This window comes from Dendrobates tinctorius, unplaced genomic scaffold (assembly GCF_039654945.1).
Source record: "Dendrobates tinctorius isolate UK_male_01 unplaced genomic scaffold, ASM3965494v1 ptg000187l, whole genome shotgun sequence".
NCBI classification, from domain to species: Eukaryota; Metazoa; Chordata; class Amphibia; order Anura; family Dendrobatidae; genus Dendrobates; species Dendrobates tinctorius.
Window position 1 is genome coordinate 4,009,606 of NW_027361854.1, and position 12,508 is coordinate 4,022,113.

A 12,508-nucleotide genomic window follows, 5' to 3' on the forward strand; every position below is an offset into this window, starting at 1 on the left:
CGCTCAAATGCACGTATAGCCACCTCAGGCCAGTTCGCCAGATCGGCACCCTTTTTTGTCATGTCCGTGAGCGGTTTGGCGACAGTCGAAAAGTGTTTTATAAATTTCCTATAATAATTCGCAAACCCCAGGAACCGCTGGAGTGCTTTCAGACTCTCCGGCCTCTCCCATTGCAACACCGCTTGCACCTTAGCGGTGTCCATTTTAAAACCAGCTGCAGACACAATATATCCCAAAAAGGGCAACTCCTGGACAAAAAATAAACATTTTTCCAGCTTAGCATAGAGCTGGTTCTCCCGGAGCAACTGTAACACCTGCCTAACATGCTGCAAATGAGTGTCCCGATCGCTAGAATAAATGAGGATATCATCCAGGTATACAATCACAAATCTCCCCAGGACATGAGCAAAGACATCATTAATAAAATGTTGGAAAACGGCAGGCGCGGTGGTCAACCCAAACGGCATAACCAGACTCTCAAAATGACCCTCAGGAGTGTTAAACGCCGTCTTCCACTCATCCCCCTGACGGACCCTTATGAGGTTATACGCCCCCCTGAGGTCCAGCTTGGAAAACCATTTTGCCCCCGCTACCTGGTTGAACAAATCCGGGATCAACGGCATTGGGTAGGGATCACGGATAGTAATCTGGTTTAACTCTCGGAAATCCAGACACGGGCGTAACCCCCCATCTTTCTTCTTAATGAAGAAAAACCCCGCGGCTACAGGCGAGGACGAAGGCCGGATGTGACCTTTGCTCAGACTCTCCGCGATGTAGTCTTTCAGAGCTTGTCTCTCAGGACCAGAAATATTAAACATCCTGGCCTTAGGTAATTTGGCCCCGGGTTTTAGCCTAATAGCACAGTCATAGGCTCTATGTGGAGGCAGTTCTGAGCAACCCTTCTCAGAGAAAACATCCGCGAAATCCTGCAAAGCCTCCGGCAGGCTGGGCGTCACGGCGGACACACATGTGGCCAAGCAATTGTCTTGGCAGAAACCACTCCATTGTACTATGTCCTGAGTTTTCCAATCAATTACCGGGTTGTGCCTGGACAGCCATGGAAAACCCAGGACCATTTGAGCTGGGAGATTACGGAGGACCCTACATGTAACCGACTCAGAATGTAGGACCCCAATGTGGAGTTTCACCTCTGCCACAAACTCAGTAATCTCCCCTTGAGGGAGGGGAACAGCATTAATGGTCACCACCTGTATGGGGTGAGGAAGTTTTTCAATCTTAAACCCGGCGGTGTGTGCAAACTCCTCATCTATGAGATTGGTGGCGGAACCGCTATCCACAAACACTGATATAGGTAGCTCTCTGCCGGCGACAATAACCTTGGCAGGGAGCATACATTGAGATACCATCATGGAGGATATGCATACGCTCAGTTGGGTCTCCTCCATACCCTCTGAGCTTAACAGTTTTCCGCCGGTGTGACCCTCTTAGGTAGTACCGGGCAAACGTTAACATAATGACCACCTTTACCACAGTAGAAACATGCTCCGGACTTCCGGACTCCCGGAGCGCGAGGCCGAACCTGTGCCACGCCAGCAATCTGCATAGGTTCAGGGGACTCATCTACTTCAACCACACCTGCACCTCTGTTTTCCCCCAGAGGTAGCGTCTCCTGTGCCCCCTGACGAAAACGGCGATCAATACGTATCACCAAACTCATGGCAGACTCCAATGATGCCGGAGTCTCATACATCAGGAGGGCTTGTTTCACCCTCCCTGATACCCCATGAATAAACTGGCTCCGCAGTGCTGGGTCATTCCACTGTGTGTCTACAGCCCAGCGGCGAAATTCCGAACAATAGTCTTCTGCCAAGCGCTCCCCCTGGCGGAGGGCGCGGATTTTAGATTCCGCTAGAGCCAGTCGGTCAGGGTCATCGTAAATGAGCCCGAGGGCAGAAAAAACATTATCGACCGAATGAAATGTAGCAGAGTCAGGTGGTAAGGAAAATGCCCATGCTTGGGGGGTCACCACTCAGTAATGACAACACCAGCCCTACTCGCTGGGCCTCATTACCTGAGGATATTGGCCGCATGCGGAAGTATAATTTGCAGGCCTCCCGAAATACGACAAATTTGCTGCGATCGCCTGAAAATCGTTCTGGCAGCGGAAACTTCGGCTCTGCACCGATACCTGCAGATGCCGTTTGCACCTTTGCTACTACCAGGCCATGCTGCTGAACTGCCCCATTCAACTCGGAGACCTGTATGGACAGCGCCGCCAACTGGCGGGTTATGGAATCTAATGGATCCATGGACTCCTGAAAAATGTGGGCCGATTATAATGTCACGGGGGCTAAGTTCAACTAAGGCTGAAAGACCCGGGGCCCCTGTGGTGTCCCTTTACTAGGGGAAACCCTGTCTGACCCTCAACCCAGGGTTTTTGCTGAAGGTGCAAATGCCTGAGCCTCCGACCTTTCCTTATCTCCTGCTCAGCCCTGCACTTAACCCTCCACCCTCCACCCAGTGAGAAGTCACCACCAAAGCTCCCACACAAATAATGACAGACAGGGAGAACTTAAACTGCACTGCGCCGCACACACACAGGAATAAACAGTAATGTGAACAGGGCACAACTAGACACAAATATGGGAAGGAGAAAGGATAACGACGGATCATACGACACCAGATATGAATCTCTCTCTCTTGAACACCTCCACTCCAGACCGGAACCACTTGGTATGAAACACAAGCTATAATCGGCGACGCCCATAGGCCAGCATGACTATTTAAAGACCGTGGGCGTGACTAACCATCCAACCTGGTCTCCAGCAGGATTAACCCCCGAGAGCCTGAAGATCAGGCCGGCGCCACTGAGGCTATAGTGGCTGGAGGTGGAACTACCTCTGCCTGCCGGATGCTGTGGTGTGAACAGCGTCCGACATGACAACACTACACAGATTTGTAATGTGTGTTTTGTAATAAAAATGCCCAGTTTTTTTTCTAACCTTTATTAAAAAAGTTTTTTTAGCTTTAAAAACAGTTTACAAAAAAAAAATATTTTAAATAAAAGTTAAATTATTGTTTACACTGGTTGTCTGTCATTTCTTTCTGCGGCGAAATATGTTTAAAAAAAAGGTTAAATACAGGGTATTTAAAAGGTAAAAAGGTATTCAAAACCAGGTATATAACTGTGGGTAAATTTTAGCTTTTTGCCACAGTTGTGTTCCTGGTTGTGTTTGAAGCAAAGTATTTCACCTAAAAAGTTGTGTTTATTGTTGGTGATTTCCTAACAATGTACACAACTTTTGTTAAAAGGTGAAATACTTTGCATAAAACACAACCAGGTACACACCTGTGGCCAAAAGGTAAAAATAGAGACCATGACAAGATAGCCAACTTTGGTTGGCAAAGGTATATACTGTTGGTACAGAAGGTACACAAGTTTGGTTGGGCACAAATCTTTCACACTCTGTCATCCTGCCAGTGTACTCTGCCTTGAGGTGACATAAAGTATAGTGCAAAATTGTCCCTCATTACTGAAACCGACACAGAACTTCTAGTGGTAATGTCATGGTAATCTTGCAAGGTGGTTTCTTCAGAGGTGTCCTCAATGGAAATGGGTTCCTTGCAGATAACAAAATTGTGGAGTACCACGCAAGCTTTGATCACCTCGTCAACAGTTTCTGTCTTGAGGTTGATCGCAGTCAATAGGACCCGCCATTTGGCTGTCAGAATACCAAAGGTACATTCAACCATTCTTCTTGCTCTTGTGAGGCGGTAATTAAAAATGCGTTTTGGTCTTGTCAATCCTCTGCTAGAGTACGGTTTCAAAAGGTGTTCTGACAGCTGGAAGGCTTCATCCCCTACACAGACAAATGGCATAGGTGGACCAGATGTTTGCGGCAGCGGTCTAGGTGGTGGGAACTGGAAGGTGTTTCCATACAGTTTACGCCCCATGGCAGACAGTTTGAAAACTTGAGAGTCATTGGAGCGGCCATAGGCCCCAATATCAACAGCAATAAATTTGTATTCCGCATCAGCGATGGCCATGAGGACAATTGAAAAATATTTCTTGTAATTTAAATATTCCGATCCCGATCCGGCTGGCTTTACAATGCGGATATGTTTCCCGTCCACAGCGCCCAAGCAGTTGGGAAACTGACATATCTGTTGAAACTTGTCAGCAATTTCAATCCACCTCTCTGTTGTGGGCTCTGGTAAAACTCTTCAGCTAAGGAGTCCCACAGTGCACAGGATGTGTACTTCACTATTCCAGATATGGTGGAAATCCCGAGTCTGTACTGGAAATGCAGTGACGAAAGGGATTCTCCAGTTGCAAGAAATCTGTGGGGAATTAAAAAACAATAAATTAGTTTTAAATCACAGCATTACATACCAAAACTCAGCTATAACACTTGGAGATACAAACTACCACCAACAAGATTGCAGTGAAAGTGTGCTCTGATGCGAGCATATCCAATAAATGTGGCTTACCTTAAAGTCACCATCAGACGCTCTGCGGGTGAAACAGAGAAGCGGCAATAGGTGTCCGCTCTTCTTATGAGGTGTGCAATGCGCTCCACCAAGTAATCAAAATTCTCCATTTTCATCCGAACATATCCAAAAAATTTATCCGGGTTTCGTCGAAGGTCCATGCAGAGTGTAGAATAGACCCCACGCGTCATTCTCTTGGCTGTGATGGGGTGGATCCACAAACGTCGTCTACGATGCCTGATGCGCTGCTGTCTCGCTCTCTCCTTCTCCAGAACAATCACCCTCAAACGATTCGCCTCCGCTATAAAATCCGCCAAATTCTTCAAAATATTTCCAATCACAACATCCATCTTCGCCAGTAACTTGCTCTTCTCTCCAACCTGCACTTTCTCCTCTCGAACCTGTCAAAGAAGGGCTGTAGGAACACGCTATATATAGTTTTCCAGTAGCCAATCCCATTCGGAAGGCCACAAGGGTCAATTTTAAAAACCGGATCCGGCGTAATCCGTCGAAAAACGGATAGAAAAACGGATGAACCGGATGAGACGGATCCGTTTTTTTCTGTCAAGAACAAGACGGATCCGGCAGAAAAACGGATCCGGCACATCAGGTTTTACAAAACATTTGCCGGATCCGGCGTTCCGGCACGACGCCGGATCGCGCCTGACGCCGAAAACCTGATGTGTGAAAGTAGCCTTAATGAACTGCGGGCAGGGTTTATATACACCCCTATAGAAAGGGCTTTATGTCGAGAAGCAAGCAACTGTTTTGTGGGATTTACGGATAATGTGTCTAGGTGTCTGGTTTGAATCAGTTTCTCAGGCACTTGGAATGTGTAGGGAAGATTTCTGTGTAAAATTGCTACATTATAGATTTAGAACATAAAATTGGGGACCGAGAAGACAAAATGGATCCTGATTTCCGACAGACATAATGTGTGTGTAGGCCAACATACTGTGTGTGGAGGGTTCAGGGGGAGGACTACTTTCACATAACTTTTCAGTATAAGCTGTCATATGTGTGTACATGAGGAACACACACTATATTTGGCTATTATATGACTTATATTCTGCATTTTCATCAGTTATCCTCTGCAGGATTTAGGTGTTAATTTGCAATTGACTCAGAGCTCTTGAGAGAAGCTTAGCTGCTCTAACATTTCTCATACAAGCACAGTGATAGTTTCCTGCTCTTCCTTTCTTACAACACATACAGAATCAGCATCAACATGGTTGACACTGCTGTATACAAATGCGCTGATTTGTTTACATGTGAATCAAGCTCTGGGGTAACATAAAAGACTTGTTAGAAAGCTCAGCCCCATCTTTCCGTGTCTCCCTATGCGTGTTTTCTCACTCTTGCTCCTTATTCCTATTCCCCACTTCCACCTATATAGAATATCAGATGTAACCTGACTCCTCACTGTGCTTGTCGTCACTCATCCTGACAAGGTGGAGTTGAACAGTTTTTTTTTTTCCCCAGCGTGAATGATAAGTCAATGGGGAGGGGAACAAATGGCTCAAATGTTGAAAAACAAGCAACATTCTCTGATAAAATATTTTACAACTTTTTTATATTGCCTGCGCAATTTATGCAAAGTTTGTTCAACGTACAGTTCCCAATTAAAAGCAACATTATTTCGGATTTGTAAAGCCAGAGAAAATCCTCTGCAAACAACCTGGGGATGTTGTGCATTATACTTTGTGGTTGACCATCTTTGTAGAATATTAATCATTCTTATTCCCTGTGCTATTATATAAATGAGTAGCATTATTGGTTATTTCCCTGTGCATCATTACCATTTCATTATATTGAGGAACTGAGTATAGGAGAGGAAAAATGTGGTAAAGTCCCTTTTTGTTGAGTAGCTATCTCAGGAATGGTAAAGCATTGGACAGCAGTGAAGTCCTCCCTATATAATATACAGTGGGGGAAAAAAAGTATTTAGTCAGTCAGCAATAGTGCAAGTTCCACCACTTAAAAAGATGAGAGGCGTCTGTAATTTACATCATAGGTAGACCTCAACTATGGGAGACAAACTGAGAAAAAAAAATCCAGAAAATCACATTGTCTGTTTTTTTTTTTCATTTTATTTGCTTATTATGGTGGAAAATAAGTATTTGGTCAGAAACAAAATTTCATCTCAATACTTTGTGATATATCCTTTGTTGGCAATGACAGAGGTCAAACGTTTTCTGTAAGTCTTCACAAGGTTGCCACACACTGTTGTTGGTATGTTGGCCCATTCCTCCATGCAGATCTCCTCTAGAGCAGTGATGTTTTTGGCTTTTCGCTTGGCAACACGGACTTTCAACTCCCTCCAAAGGTTTTCTATAGGGTTGAGATCTGGAGACTGGCTAGGCCACTCCAGGACCTTGAAATGCTTCTTACGAAGCCACTCCTTCGTTGCCCTGGCGGTGTGCTTTGGATCATTGTCATGTTGAAAGACCCAGCCACGTTTCATCTTCAATGCCCTTGCTGATGAAAGGAGGTTTGCACTCAAAATCTCACGATACATGGCCCCATTCATTCTTTCATGTACCCGGATCAGTCGTCCTGGCCCCTTTGCAGAGAAACAGCCCCAAAGCATGATGTTTCCACCACCATGCTTTACAGTAGGTATGGTGTTTGATGGATGCAACTCAGTATTCTTTTTCCTCCAAACACGACAAGTTGTGTTTCTACCAAACAGTTCCAGTTTGGTTTCATCAGACCATAGGACATTCTCCCAAAACTCCTCTGGATCATCCAAATGCTCTCTAGCAAACTTCAGACGGGCCCGGACATGTACAGGCTTAAGCAGTGGGACACGTCTGGCACTGCAGGATCTGAGTCCATGGTGGCGTAGTGTGTTACTTATCGTAGGCCTTGTTACATTGGTCCCAGCTCTCTGCAGTTCATTCACTAGGTCCCCCCGCGTGGTTCTGGGATTTTTGCTCACCATTCTTGTGATCATTCTGACCCCACGGGGTGGGATTTTGCGTGGAGCACCAGATCGAGGGAGATTATCAGTGGTCTTGTATGTCTTCCATTTTCTAATTATTGCTCCCACAGTTAATTTTTTCACTCCAAGCTGGTTGGCTATTGCAGATTCAGTCTTCCCAGCCTGGTGCAGGGCTACAATTTTGTTTCTGGTGTCCTTTGACAGCTCTTTGGTCTTCACCATAGTGGAGTTTGGAGTCAGACTGTTTGAGGGTGTGCACAGGTGTCTTTTTATACTGATAACAAGTTTAAACAGGTGCCATTACTACAGGTAATGAGTGGAGGAAAGAGGAGACTCTTAAAGAAGAAGTTACAGGTCTGTGAGAGCCAGAAATCTTGATTGCTTGTTTCTGACCAAATACTTATTTTCCACCATAATATGCAAATAAAATGAAAAAAAAACAGACAATGTGATTTTCTGGATTTTTTTTTCTCAGTTTGTCTCCCATAGTTGAGGTCTACTTATGATGTAAATTACAGACGCCTCTCATCTTTTTAAGTGGTGGAACTTGCACTATTGCTGACTGACTAAATACTTTTTTTCCCCACTGTACATGTACAGGTGTAAGTACTTTTTAGATGCACCAGGTCTGGCAGTAGTCATCATGGCTCTGGGTGGCTAATGAAATTCAATCCAAAACTTAACTTGTTGATATAGTAACTAAGGCTAGATTCACACATCCAGGCTTCACAATCCGAGTACAAGTGTCAATGCTAGGACCTGCCGCGAATCTCCTGTAGTTGTAATAAAATCACTGTTTAATCAACAAGCAATCATTAGGGCTCATCCCCATTTGCGATAAAAAAAAGGTCCAATTTCAGGATCAAAAATTCGGACGAGTGCTATGCGAGTGTCATGCGATTTCCGTGCGATTTTTCCGTATGACATACGTATGCAATGCGTTTTTAACATGAGGTTTTACACAGAGCAGTTCTCTCCATGTAAAAACTCATGTTAAAATAGCATTCTAATAAAAAAACTGTACACATCATTTTAAAACAAAAGAATCTTCAAAACATATACAGTATATATATATGTGTACATAGATAGATATAGTAAAAGACGGCAGATGCCGCATACAGTAAAATATAGAATAGATATATACACGTAGGTGTGTGTATATACACTCACTGGCCACTTTATTAGGTACACCTGTCCAACTGTGTGTTAAGACTTAATTTCTAATCAGCCAATCACATGGCGGCAACTCAGTGCATTTAGGCATGTAGACATGGTCAAGACAATCTCCTGCAGTTCATACCGAGCATCAGTATGGGGAAGAAAGGTGATTTGAGTGCCTTTGAACGTGGCATGATTGTTGGTGCCAGAAGGGCTGGTCTGAGAATTTCAGAAACTGCTGATCTACTGGGATTTTCACGCACAACCATCTCTAGGGTTTACAGAGAATGGTCCGAAAAAGAAAAAAAATCCAGTGAGCGGCAGTTCTGTGGCCGGAAATGCCTTGTTGATGCCAGAGGTCAGAGGAGAATGGGCAGACTGGTTCGAGCTGATAGAAAGGCAACAGTGACTCAAATTGCCACCCGTTACAACCAAGGTAGGCAGAAGAGCATCTCTGAACGCACAGTGCGTCGAACTTTGAGGCAGATGGGCTACAGCAGCAGAAGACCACACCGGGTACCACTCCTCTCAGCTAAGAACAGGAAACTGAGGCTACAATTTGCACAAGCTCATCGAAATTGGACAGTAGAAGATTGGAAAAACGTTGCCTGGTCTGATGAGTCTCGATTTCTGCTGCGACATTCGGATGGTAGGGTCAGAATTTGGCGTAAACAACATGAAAGCATGGATCCATCCTGCCTTGTATCAACGGTTCAGGCTGGTGGTGGTGGTGTCATGGTGTGGGGAATTTTTTCTTGGCACTCTTTGGGCCCCTTGGTACCAATTGAGCATCGTTGCAACGCCACAGCCTACCTGAGTATTGTTGCTGACCATGTCCATCCCTTTATGACCACAATGTACCCAACATCTGATGGCTACTTTCAGCAGGATAATGCGCCATGTCATAAAGCTCGAATAATCTCAGATTGGTTTCTTGAACATGACAATGAGTTTAATGTACTCAAATGGCCTCCTCAGTCACCAGATCTCAATCCAATAGAGCATCTTTGGGATGTGGTGGAACGGGAGATTCGCATCAGGGATGTGCAGCCGACAAATCTGCGCCAACTGTGTGATGCCATCATGTCAATATGGTCCAAAATCTCTGAGGAATGCTTCCAGCACCTTGTTGAATCTCTGCCACGAAGAATTGAGGCAGTTCTGAAGGCAAAAGGGGGTCCAACCCGTTACTAGCATGGTGTACCTAATAAAGTGGCCAGTGAGTGTATATATATATATATATATGTCACACACACATATATATATATATATTTGAGAGAGATATAGATAGCAGAATAGCCGTTAATTCATTTGTCGGCTTTTGTAAAATAATTGCAAAACCCGACATGAAATGACACATGGTTTACATACAGTAAACCATTTTGTCATTTAGTTTTTTATATCTTTTTGACTAATAATTAGATTAGCGTATGTTTGTATAATTTGGGACATGTAGGTGTTAAATAAAGGGGTTAATTAATTGGAAAAAATTGTGTGGGCTCCCGCGGTAAAATCGCAACGAGAGGGAAAGCCAGTGAGTGAGGGCAGATATTAATAGCCATGAGAGGGACCATTGTTTTTGCCCCCCCCGGCTACCTACAAAAATCTGCCCCCAGACACCCCAGAAAAGGTGCATCTATAAGATGCGTGCCTTTTCTGGCACTTATCCTCTCTATTCCCAATGCCCTGTAGCGGTGACTAATGGGTTAATGTCACATTGCTATTGGAAGGTGACATTAAGCCGATTTAAAAATGGAGAGGTGTCAATAAGACACCGATCCATTATTAACCCTAGACCAGTGATGGCGAACCTTTCTGAGACTGAGTGCCCAAACTGCAACCTAAAACCCAAATTATTTATGACGAAGTGCCAATACATGCCAAATACCCCATCATGATCCCCTTCATGCAGAAATATGCCCCATCATGATCCCCTTCATGCAGAAATATGCCCCATCATGATCCCCTTCATACAGAAATATGCCCCATCACTGGCCCTCTCCCCATCACTGGCCATCATTAGCCCTCTCCACATCATTGACAAACACACACACCACAGCGGCCACACTCACCACACACACACCCCAGCGGCTACATTCACCTCTCCGCGTGCCGGCAGCTTTCTCGGCTCTCACTTCCTCTCACACATAGAGAGGAGCGGCCACGGCTGGATGACATCATCATTCAGCTCCACGGCAGCACCGCTCAATGTGTGAGAAGCAGGAAGCTGCAGCTCCGGATCAGTGAGGCAAGGCCGCGTGCCAGCTGAGAGGGATCTGCGAGCCCTCCCTGGCACGCGTGCCATAGGTTCACCATCACTGCCCTAGACTATTAAAGGGTTAAAAAACACAGAGACATTAAAAATTCTTTTAATGAAATAAAGACACCAAGTTTTTGACCATATTTATTCCTCTGCTAATCCATAAATAAACCATAGACCTTTTGTAAAACAAAAAAGCAACAATATCCTTACCTCTCCGCTGGTCAGTCAGGTCCCCTGCTGCAATCCATCACAAGGGGTTAAATAGCTTACAGCGGGGACTGGTGCTAATGCGACCATCCCCTCTGTAAACCTCTAATTGACTGAATTCATCTCTGTGCAGCCTCACTGGCTGCCCGGAGATGAACTAATGAGCGTGGGAAAGTTTATGCATTTTTTCCCCATGCTCATCAGTTCACCTCAGGTCAGCCGGGGGACTCCGCATAGTCTCACTGACGTCCCTGTCTGACCTGAGGTGAACTGATGAGCGTGGGAAAAAATGTAGAAACTTTCCTATGCTCATTAGTTCATCTCCGGTCAGCCGGGGAGGCTGCGCAGAGATGAAATAAGTCATTCTGGCAGTGGTTTAGAGCGGGCTGGTCGCATTAGCACCGGTCCCGTTCTAAACCACTTAACCCCTTGTGATGGATTGCAGTGGGGGATCTGACTGACCAGCGGAGAGGTAAGGATATTGTTGTTGTTTTTTTATTTTTTTGTACAGGTCGATGGTTTATTTATGGATTAGCAGAGTAATAAATCTGGTCAAAAACTTGTCTTTATTTCATTAAAAGAATTTTTCATTAATGTCCCCTTTTCCCTTATAGATTGTAAGCTGGCGAGCAGGGCCCTCATTCCTATTGTGTTAGGCGTCAGGTTTCTGCGTCTGCTCTGCAGGAATCCAGACCCTTACATTCTGCGGTCTCTTGCTGTTTATCTACCGCAGAGGAGATTGCCTTGCAGCAAATCTCTCCAGGGGCTAAGTCCCTCTGTCCTCCTACTGAGCATGCTCATGAGGCGATTTCCCATTGGAGATCGGGAGTCATGTGCTCAGGTCCTGCTCCAGATCTCATTGGTCCATCTCAGAAATCTGGAAGCTTCCGGAAGGTCCCGGCTGCTATAAAAAGCATGCATGGTCGTTCCGCCATGCGCTAGTATAGACTATACTTGCTATGTGTGAATGGTGACGGATGTATGATTCTGGTGACTGACGCATTTGAAATCCCTTCCCTCTAATATTACGTATGTGGATAGGGAATTAGAGTTATAGTCAGCGCCAGTCAGTGGCAAGCCATACGCCACAGTGCATACCGCACTGCTACACTAGCGTCCGATAGTGTTATGCCTCACGGCACTGTCGTACAGCGACAGTAGTTACTGCCGCGCTGCAGTTAGCAGCACTTACCGGCGTCCGCGGTAGCGATGCCACACGCACGGTAGGTCAAGACGGACACCGACCTCTGCCTTGGGCCGTGTCCTGAGACCATATACCATGTGTGCAAGCCAGCTGAGACCTGTGAAGCTAACAGGCTAGGTGTTTATGCTTTATTTATACTAAAGCGCCTCTGTGAGTTTAACAGGGTCCGCTCTGCGCACCTCGGGTGATGTTTAACCCGAGCACAGTATACCGCCATATAGCGAGTCTGCCATTACTCAGCAGTGGTTGTTAAACCTACTGCACGGTGGACCCCGGGCGG